Here is a 9,153-nt window from a genome sequence, read left to right as displayed (position 1 = left end):
TAAATAATTTCAGCAAAATTTAATTATAAATATGTGTGTTTGCATAGTGTTGGTTGTATAACAACGGGTTTTATAGATATTCTGTTGTAAAGTCGGGGGTTTTATTTTATTTTTAATTTTTTAATAAAATTGTGTTGTATTACGCAGCACTTGTTTTAGGTTTAATGTAGAGGTTTTTGTTGTATTATCCTCACATTTATTTAATTAAAATAGATAACATAATATGATTTTGGAAAAATTTATAGTCTGTTTTATATTTAAAATAGATAAGATTTGATTTTGGAATTTTTAATTTTTTTGATGTTAAAATGCTGTTAATTTAACAGCAAATTTTATTATTTGAATCGATGATTTATACTCTTATAAGGTTTCTAGGAAATTTTTATTTCTTTGATATTAAGATGCTGTTAATTTAACAGCAAATTTTATTATTTGAATCGATGATTTATGCTCTTATAAGTTTTCTAAGAATATTTTATTTCTTTGATGTTAAAATGCTGTTAATTTAACAGCAAATTTTATTATTTGAATCGATGATTTATACTTTTATAAGTTTTCTAGGAATTTTTTATTTAATAAAACTGCAGAGTTATAGTAAGACTTTTTACTACAATATTTCAATCAACAAAACATACCTTTGACGCAATAATCTGTGTTTTATAGTTGAAGATAACAAAATAGGGTGTTTATTAAATTAAATAATTATATTCTAGGAGTAATTGATAATCTTTAACCCCCATTTTATTAATTAAGTAATATAAAATTAATGCTGAAAGCTTTAGTATTTTGTATTAGTGCCGAGCTGCTTATTACCCAGCCCGTAGAGTCTTTTAACAAATATCATGGAAAGCGCGGCAAAGGTTTTGAACCTGGCCTTATAATCTGCTACCGGCAAAGTAATTAATTAAGTTTCTAAAAGCATTTTATATACTGAAGTGAAGTTATTTTGCGGGCTTTTTACCTATATTTAACTTTTAAGAAATATAGGGGGTTGCTTTCGGCCAGAACGTCAATTTATTCTAGACTACCATCTCCCGTGAAGGTTTTTTTTCTAGTGGAAGTAGTCTTTTTCGACAGTATGGTACTGTCTCTAATTAAACGCCAGCTCAAGGTCAATGTGACACTTAGTCCTAAGGCGAGTCGACTTTCGGCAGAGGGATAGAGATGCTATAGGGGCCCCAGAGTTTTGTAGGAAACTTCTTTTTTGCTGTAGGCAACCACTTTTCAATAAATCCGATTTTTTTATAGTGGAAGTAGTGATTGGGTGTTTACTTCAAACTTAATCGGGACCCAAATTTAACTCGTGTCTTCTTGTATAAATACTTAATAAATCCTTCCCAGCTCATTACATATGGAAATTGTCTCCCCTTAAATTTATGTATAAGAGTTTGAAGTAAATATGGGGATTTAATATTATAAATATCTAACTTTTACTAAAATTCATAAATAAATTTATTTGGACGTGAAGCTGGCAGAAAAAACATAATCATAAATGTATTTTAAGATTGAATTTTCTAAATAATAACAATCACAATTTTAGTACCAGTTGGAATATGTAAAAGATTAGGAAATTTTTTATAATTTACATAACAATCATATTGATCTTTTATTTTAGTATAAATGTATTTTGGTTTAGAAGTTAAAGATTTTGTTATTTGTTGATCTAAAAAATATAATTGGCCATCATTGCTCTGATAAAAAACTTCATTTTCTTCATTATTAAAATGGTAGCTTTTCACATGTGGTTTGGGATCTGTTAAAATAGGCGTCTCCAATTCCTGGAAATACTCCAATGAATATGGAAAATCATAAAAATCTATTTCTTTACTATTTTTTACTTCAGAAATGTCAAGTCTTCTTAAAAAAATGTAATCTTTTATTTTTTCTGTAAAATAAAATTTGATTGGTTTATAAATCCAGAAAAATTCCCCACAAAGTGGACAATTTTTGGTAAATTTAAGTGACATTGTAATACAAAGAAGGCAGTAAGAATGCCCACATGGAAGTAACTGTGGATTAATTAAAAAATCTAAACAAATTGGGCAATCTGAACCATAAGCAGTAAAAAAGAACAAAGTTTCTTTAAAAGATCTTTCAATATTTACATTTTTAAAAACAGGCCTTTTGTCAAGAAAACACATGGGTAAATGATTTAATAATTTGATTTTCATCTAAAAATCTTTAAGCCAAACAATAGCTTGAGCATGACATTTGATATTAGCAGAAATTAAAAAAAAACAAAAGATTTTTTGTAGGCATTTAATGCTCGATTTTAGCTATTAAAAATATACTTTTTATAATTATCCTTGGCTTTTAATGTTGGATTATAATTATTTAAGCAATAATATTTAATAAATATACTTTTTATGATTATCTTTAGCTTTAAATGTTGGATTATAATTATTTAAGCCAATTCTCAAGACATTATGGTACTGTCTCTAATTAAAACGCCAGCCCAAGGTCATTGGGACACTTAGTCCTAAGGCTAGCCGACTGTCGGCAGAGGGATTAAGCTGGCATAAGGGCCGTGGGGGTTTACGCAGCAATGCGGTTCCCCGACCGGGTTACAGAGAAACACACGAAGAAAACTAACAAGTATTAACAACTACAGCTTAAATAAATCCGAACATTTTTTTTTAAGTCGTTTATATTTAATACTAAATACTCATTGTTGAAATAGTATTAATTAAATAATATTTTTAATAGGTCTTCAGATAATAACACTCATGTTTACTTCAATCTCTTGCTATTTATAAAAAAACATCTCTTTATCATTTGAGCCGAAAATCTAATGAGTTTTAAATTAATGTTTTTGAAATAGTATTAAAAATCAGAGTTTGGGCAATCTGGGCATTTATTAACGTGTATTATATATACCCACCTTTAAATAAATAATTCTTAATGCCTACCAGGGCCCTCTTATAAAAACAAATATATTTCATATTTCGGCACAAATTGAAAACAAAAATTTTAAAATATATCAATCAAAGTATCAAATGTCGCTGTATATCGCTGTTTTTTAATTAAAATTACAAAAAATCTTCCTGAATCTAAAAGTGGCCCGAATATTATATTACATCCGCTGTTAATTAAAACCGGGTTATATAGATATGTATAATATCTGAAATACTCAAATCTTACAATGAAAAGTAATAAAAATTATTGTTTAGTTTTGTGTTTCATAATTACATAAATATGTTTTTTCTTTGTTTTTCTATGAGCATTCAAGTTTCTATGGTTAAAAACTGGCTTTATATTCAAATGGTTTTAGTTTTGTTTCTTTTACAGCCATATTTAGGTTCGGTAAAAATCTGGTTTATTAAAAAATATACTTTTATTATACAATCGGCTATTCTAAAGCACATTATGATAGGTTTATATGTTATGATAGCCATAATGCTTGCAGATTCTACATATAAGTGGAATACTAGTGATTCTCAAGTACTTACATATTTAAATGAAAAGAATTTTTATATTTGTATTTTTTCTCTATTTTTGGCCATAGTTTTTAATAAATTATGTTTATTACTTGAAAATGCATATAAAATTGATCAAATTAATAAAAAGGCTGAAAAACAAACTGGACATTCTAGAACTTTTATAACTTCTGTTATAGAAGAGAATAAAGCAGTAACTGAAGCATTGGAACAGGAGATAAAAAGGTTAAAGAAAGAATTAGAAAAAAATAATTCCCCAACAAATGACGTTTTGCTGCTCAAAAATGAAAATAAAGGGCTTAATAAAGAAAAAAGTACAAAAAAAGATTCACACACTTTTCTAAATAGTAAAAAAGTTTAAGAATAAATCATTTTTCTTAGATTAATTTTGCTAATAAAATTTAATTTACAATATCTAATACTGTTAAAGTTACCCCTATGTCATTAAATTTTATTTACAAATATTCAAAACCAAATAAGGTATTTTGCCGAAATTATTGTTGTTTTATTGCTCATATTTTAAAAAATTTACAATATTTCTTTTAAGAAGGTTTTATTTTCTATTCATTAAAATTTACTTTGAGTTTCTAAATTAAAATATAATGCGGTATATTAAAAATAGCCTTATGAAATTCTTTTTACTCCACATTAAAATATAATAACAGCAATTTAAATTTGGGGAAAACATTAAAATAATTTAGATCCCATATTATAAGGGTTGCTTAATAAATCATTAAATTTAAATGACTTTTATAATTGCAAAATAATGTGTGTTATATAATAATCTATAAATATAATCATTAAATACACTAAAAAAACTAAATACTTTTTTATGAAGTGCTTACGCCATCTTTATGGCATAAAAAAAGGGGTTTTAGTATTTCTCTAAAAAATTATATTGTCAAATCATTTTTGTAGACATTCTAAATATTTATTTTAAATTATTTTTAAACGGGTTAATACTGTCGCTTGGTAATATAAACCCATTTTTATGATCGGCCAATATTAATACACCCAATGCCAATAAATATTTTAAGTAGTAACACATATATCTTTTTTCATATTTAATTAATAGTTGGATATATATATTTTACTTAAATAAAAACCCATGTTTACCTCAAACTCTTACTTTAATTAACAAATATTGTTGTTTTTTCAAGATCAAAATTGATTAAACTTTTATTCTGTGGGGTTTACAGATTGCAACAAAAAGAGTTCTTCTGTGACCTCTATTGTCAAAAAAGGAATTATTTAAAGTAGTACTTGTCTTGTGTTGCCGAAGATGGTGTAAGCTCATCATCATTAATAATTTAGTCAATAAGAGTATTTGGGGGTTATATTAATAGAGGATAACAGTAAGCTCTTCATCATTAAAGTTGTCAATTTTAGAACTTTCATTTATTGATTGCATGGGTAAATAATCCATGCTTTATTTTAAAGCAAAATTTTACTTAAAAATCTTCACTTAAGAAAGCAACAGAGTTACAAGAGAAAAGAAAAAAAAATGTTCGGATTTATTTAAGCTGTAGTTGTTAATACATGTTAGTTTTCTTCGTGTGTTTCTCTGTAACCCGGTCGGGGAACCGCATTGCTGCGTAAACCCCCCACGGCCCTTATGCCAGCTTAATCCCTCTGCCGACAGTCGGCTAGCCTTAGGACTAAGTGTCCCATTGACCCTGAGCTGGCGTTATAATTAGAGACAGTACCATACTGTCTTGGGATCTCTACAGACCCCTGCGCTATGCTTACGTAGGCTTTCTACTGCCATGGGAGTTATTGTTGCCGCCACTACCCAAGGAGATCGGTTGTTTTTACAAGGCCCGATCAGGGCCTGATGCTAGTCTTTTTATAGTGGGGTTATTACGACTAGCGCCCACTTTTGTGACGGCGTCCCGGTTCTCGTTCTTTTACCAACCAAAGCGAGGTTCGAACCCGGGCAGCACAGGAGTGAATCAGCAAGCCGACCACTAGCCCAACGCCGTCCAGAGTTACAAGATAACTCTACAGTTGCGACAAAAGTATTTAGTCATTAAGGGTATTTAGGGATTTTATTAGCAGAGGATAACAATAACCCCTCTTCATCATTAAAGTAATTAGTCGTAAAGAGTAGTTAGGGATTATATTAATAGAGGATAACACAACAGTACTCTTTTAGTAAAATACGCCAACCCTATAAATCTACAAAATTCCTATAAGCTTTTATTTTTTTTTGGAAGAAAATGCCTTTCCATATAGCCAAGTGTAGTGTTAGACTTATTTTAGCGCTTTAGTTGTGAAAGTGTCAGGCTGCCTATCTCTATCATTACTAGTCCTTCAACTTCTCTATTCTTCATTCTCTTTTGGGTCAAAAGAAAATTTTTCAAAGTCTTGTTAAGAATTTTAGATTTTCATTTATGCTTCAGTCTCGAGATTAATCTTTTATTCATTTCTAGATTTGTGAAATTTCGTAATTAGCCCTTTCTAGGTTTTGTTCAGCACTTAGAAATACTCTTTTACAATTTTTTTTATAAAGGGCTATGAAAAAACAGATCTACGAGCTCTTCACTGTAGAAAATGGAATTATTCTTACATCCGCAACAATTTCATATATAGAAAGCAAGGTTTCAACTACGGAAGATATTCAGTCTCTTTTATCTACTTTTAAAGCACTTTTTAATTCTTCTTCAATTTCTATAGAACAAATAGATTCCATAATGTGCTCTAAACCAGAAGTAAAGAATTTTTATAATTTGAAAACTTTTAAATTTCAGCAAAGAGATCTTTGTAAGGAACTAGAAGTTTTTAGAGGGAGATTTCTATTCAAAACTACCCCAATTTCACTAATTGAAGAAAGTGTGCTAGAAACTGCTATAATTTTTGGAATTCTCTATAGAAATAATAAGGGCACATTTTCGTTAGAAGATGATTACGACACCATAGAATTAAATACAGAAGAAGTTGAAAACGATGCTTTTGTATTTGATGGGATGTTTGTCGGAGCTAAAGGTGTCAAAAAAGAAATTTTTGTTGTACGTGAATTTCTTTTAGTAACCCCAGAAATATCTAAAAAACAAAATAGATTTTTAGAGGATTTTAAATCAAAAATATGTGTTTTCAGTGCACCTGAAGGAAATAACCAGGAATATTTGGGCTCCATTGCAGATATTTTAACCTCTGAATCTCCAAATTTAACCGTAATTTTTTCAAAGTTTAATTTAGATATTTCACCCCTTAAAAAACACTGTGAAAATATTGTTATCTGCCCAAAAGGAGACGATCCGGATTTTATTCCATGTAGCCCGTTTGAAGCATCGAATTCTACTAGCTCTACGAATCCTTTTATTCTAGAAACTTTTGATAGTCTCATTAGTTTTATAAATATAAATGTTTTTAAAAATAGACAAGACGGGTTGTTTTTTAACAAAAACCCTATGATTTCTTTTATGAAATCTATTTTTTCACAAAATTCTCTTTACCCCTTTGGAAACTGTGACTTTACAATTGCAGAAATGCCAAATATTTGTGTAATTTTACAAGACTTCCATCCAGTAGTTATGGATGTTGATAAAATTAAAATAATTAGTCTCCCCAGTAAAAAAGAAAATTGTTATGCTGTTCTTGATTACTTAAATGAAGTATATGAGATTAAAGTAACATCACCCCAATAGAATTTTAAGTTGTATTTTTCAAGAGTACGAATAAATTTTATCATAAAATTATTTAACAAAATATTGGCAACCAAATATCAAATTTATACGGGTTATTTGATATTTACATGAGGAATTTCCCGAGATTCTTGACATTAAATTATTACGTTGCAAATAGAAATAATTATTTTTGTGGCAATCCACTATATTTAAAAAACACTTACTGTATAATAAGCTCTTACGTTATAAATAGCAATAATTATTGTTGTGGCAATCCACTATAATTAAAATTTAAATGACACTTAATGTCTAATAAGCCTCTGGTAACAACACTTTTAATTAAATATTCTTTTTACCCCTGTCAAAACTAAAAATACTCTTTTAGGAAATCTACAGAATTAAGCAACACCCAGTTAGGCAAAAATATTGAAAATTTTTAATCTCCTTTTTGTTTAGTTGTAGAACTTTGTTTTTTTTAAAAATTTGATGATTTTTTCATCCTAAGAAAAATGCCACTTGAATTCGATTTAAAACTTCTATGTAAAGGAAAGCCACAATTAGAGGTCATTCTAAGACAGACTGTGTTACAGGAATTCATAAAGGAGGCAATTGACTCTCTTAAAAAAATTCCAAAAGCTCATATATTTTTAAACAAAGTAGGAAAAAGAGAAGCTCCAGATTATTATGATATTATAAAGAATCCTATGGATCTTACAACAATGACAAAAAAACTTCATATTTATAGAAATTTAGATGATTTTAAATACGATATAGATCTTATTATATCTAATTGCTTGCGTTATAATACAGCAGAATATTTTATAGAATGTGCAAATGAATTCAAATCAGAAGCATATGCAATATTATTAAGATATCAAAGATCTTATCCAGTGGTACCCGAATCATTCAGTATTGAAGGTATCGAATCTTTACATAATACAAAATCAGAGCTTAAAGTTGGAATCGCCAGATATTTTAAGCGGGTAGGATTTGAAACTTGTGAAAAAAAATGTATTGATATACTTTCTGACGTTATGGGGTTTAAAATCAAAAGTTTTATTAATGAAGTATTAAAAGACAAAATAAATAGCTGTAATGATTTATAAATAAACCGCATCTTAGATTATTGAAAAATCCTTTTTTTGATTAGTGGGTTTTCAAAATAAATGTTGTAAAGTATAATTTTTGTTAAATAAGACATATTTAGAACTGAGGTTAATTGCAAAGAGGGCACACAGGGGATTGAATTATAAGTTTCCCCATCTAAAGTATATTTTCAACATATAATATTTCCATAATAATTGTTTTACGTAACGGCATTTAATCACAAAAATGTTAATAAATCGATGTTTATGAAAAAGTGTAATTTGTGTATTAACATTTATAGGCTGTGTTTTTTTATTAAAGATATAATTTGTTGTTGTTATCGTTAATTTCCAGGTCCCCACTTGTTTTTAAGACCAGCGCAGTATTTTCAAAAAAATAATAGTTGTGTAACACCCAATTAGCAGAAACCTATTTATATAAGCATGCTCGTTGTTAAGTTGGCCCAGCAAATATCTGCTATTGTTATAAAATTAAGAGTCGAAAGTAATCATAACAATAATGTTAGTTGTTAATATTTAAATAAATACACACGTTTACAACAAACTATTACTATTTTTATTAACAAGTAAAAGCTTAAATACTTAAAACCTGCCATTAAACCACATGTGGCGCATATTTTAAAACTGATTACTTATTTTCAATGGCTATAATTTTCAACCCCCATGGCCGAGTGGTCTAAGGCGACAGACTTAAGATCTGTTACTCTGAGAGTGCGTGGGTTCGAACCCCACTGGTGGTAATTTTTGTTTTTTAAATATGTCTTAATCACAGAGTAAAATTACAAAAAATAATTCTCCCTCTTTTTAAATAAAAGTTAAAAAACATTCCGCAATCTTATGCCAAAATCACCTAATTACACATTTGTTTGCTTTTTTATTGTCAAAAAGATAATCCAGTTCGTTTCACAGAAACTTTGTTAAACTACCCAACATCAATAATTAGGATTGTTGAAATAGTCTTAAATAAATTACCCTTAATGTCTA

At 28.4% G+C, this 9,153-nt stretch overlaps 1 non-coding gene across 1 annotated transcript; it reads left to right on the top strand.

The window, feature by feature from the left end:
- The first annotated feature begins 8,826 nt into the window (after positions 1 to 8,826).
- On the top strand, positions 8,827 to 8,909 carry TRNAL-UAA (transfer RNA leucine (anticodon UAA)). The gene has a single exon. It is a non-coding gene; the product is annotated as a tRNA-Leu (tRNA).
- Positions 8,910 to 9,153: the final 244 nt, after the last annotated feature.

This window comes from Arctopsyche grandis, unplaced genomic scaffold, assembly GCF_051622035.1.
Source record: "Arctopsyche grandis isolate Sample6627 unplaced genomic scaffold, ASM5162203v2 HiC_scaffold_154, whole genome shotgun sequence".
NCBI classification, from domain to species: domain Eukaryota; kingdom Metazoa; phylum Arthropoda; class Insecta; order Trichoptera; family Hydropsychidae; genus Arctopsyche; species Arctopsyche grandis.
The sequence above is the reverse complement of the archived record's forward strand: the minus strand, read 5'-3'. Positions and strand labels throughout refer to the sequence as shown.